The sequence below is a fragment of the Gossypium arboreum genome, chromosome 11 (genome assembly GCF_025698485.1).
Source record: "Gossypium arboreum isolate Shixiya-1 chromosome 11, ASM2569848v2, whole genome shotgun sequence".
Taxonomy (NCBI): Eukaryota; Viridiplantae; Streptophyta; class Magnoliopsida; order Malvales; family Malvaceae; genus Gossypium; species Gossypium arboreum.
In genome coordinates this window covers 26,608,955-26,610,822 of record NC_069080.1, presented here as the reverse complement: position 1 = coordinate 26,610,822, position 1,868 = coordinate 26,608,955, and the positions used below count along the sequence as shown (strand labels likewise).

The 1,868-nt window shown below is 37.6% G+C and overlaps 1 pseudogene; it reads left to right on the top strand.

Moving 5' to 3' along the window:
• Window positions 1–296: 296 nt before the first annotated feature.
• LOC108472633 (late embryogenesis abundant protein D-11-like) lies at window positions 297–1,008 on the top strand (annotated as a pseudogene).
• The last annotated feature ends 860 nt before the right edge of the window (window positions 1,009–1,868 follow it).

The window sequence follows — 1,868 nt, the reverse complement described above, 5'->3', positions numbered from 1 at the left end:
GTTTGATTAAACTTAAATATATAATATAAATATCTTAAACTTTTAGAATAGGATATAAAGAATTTTAAAAGATAAATTTTGGTTAAAAAAGAAAAACTCGTTTTACAAAGTCTAAGTGCGTAGAATGTGTATAAATGTGGGGTCTTATCTAAATGCAAGCCAACATCTTCAACACTTGTCTTTAGCTATTTCGTGACACTTAGCTTCCAACATTAACGTGGCAATCGCATAAACACTTGGTGGCATGGCGACTTGCTACTACACTTTATATTTTCTCTCCTATAAAACTCTACTTCACCCATATCACCTTTCCACCGAGAGAACTCTTTTCTTTTTCAAGCAGTTGTCATTGTTCTCGTCTTAGGTTTTATAATCAAACTTGAAAAGAAAAAATCATGGCACACTTTCAGAATCAATATTCTGCTCCCGAAGTTACGCAAACTGACGCATATGGCAACCCAACTCGCCGGACAGACGAGTACGGCAACCCAATCCCGACTCAGGAGACTGGCCGTGGAATTCTGGGGATCGGTGGACATCATCACGGAGGCCATCATGGACTCCATCGTACTGGAAGTTCCTCTAGCTCGAGCTCAGTAAGTCAAATAAATCGATGATATCATGTGTAGCAACTTTTAATAAATAACGAAATAAAAGATTTTAATGCATTGCATGCACCATGCAGTCTTCGGAAGACGAAGGAACGGGGAAGAAGAAGAAGGGACTGAAAGAGAGGCTAAAGGAGAAGATACCAGGTAACAAAGAGCATCAATCTCAGGCCACCTCAACTACAACCCCAGGGCAGGGGCCTACGTATCACCAGCAGCACCACGAGAAGAAAGGAGTGATGGACAAGATCAAGGAGAAGCTCCCTGGTCACCACAACCCTTGATTAGCTGCCTTTGGTCGGCTATTTCCTACTAGTTATATAAGCGTTAATTAAATAACTTGCAGCAATGAAGACTGTTGTATCTTTTAAGAATATACTTAAAAGGAGATGTTCTCGAACTTCTGATTTCTCATTTGCATTCAGCTTACAATTCGTTTTTCATTTAACAAAAGGTGAATGAAAAAGGAGTAATGATCATATGGAATATATTATATATGATATAATATACATACAATAGCAAGGTTTGACCTCTAACATGCTGCTACGCATTCTGTTCGGCTTGGGAGTTTTTAAGGTCTGGGGTTCCCCCAAAGCTGCTTGCGTAATATGTTTTTTGCTTAAAATCCTAGAATTTTTTTTTTCGTTTCTCGTCGAGAGTAAAACTATGTAGGCTACCAAGCCTTAAAAGGAGCAGAAAATATAGTTAAAGAGACCGGTGAAGTCCACAACTGATTCCTTATGGTACTTTGTGAACATTATCCATGAACTCCAAAGGGTATTTAACCTGGTTAAAAACATGGGGACCTGTTCCATTGTGGTTTTGGGTGAGGATATAGCAGCACTATGCAAGAACGGAAATGAGCTGATATCCTGAAAGACAGTTTGTCTTGGAGGTATTTATTAAGAATTTGCGAGGTAGATGTAGGGGTAAATTGATTAAACATGCTGAAATTTTAATATTTATGTAAAATAGGTTGCTTTTTTATATTTGTCAGACGTGTTTTCAAGGTAACAAACTTTCTCCGAATATCTACAACAGTCCTTTTCTTTCTTTCTTTTTTTAATTCTTTTCAAAAAAACTAAACAGACGTTCAATTATAAATTTCAAAAAGATGTACATGTGTAAATGCATTTAAGTGTAAATGCATTGGTTGTCATTCATATCATGCGTCAGAAATGCAGGTGACTAGATCTGTTCATGCCTAAGGTCATCCGCATAGGGCCTAAGGTTTGGGCCTAAGTTTATTCGAAATTTGAG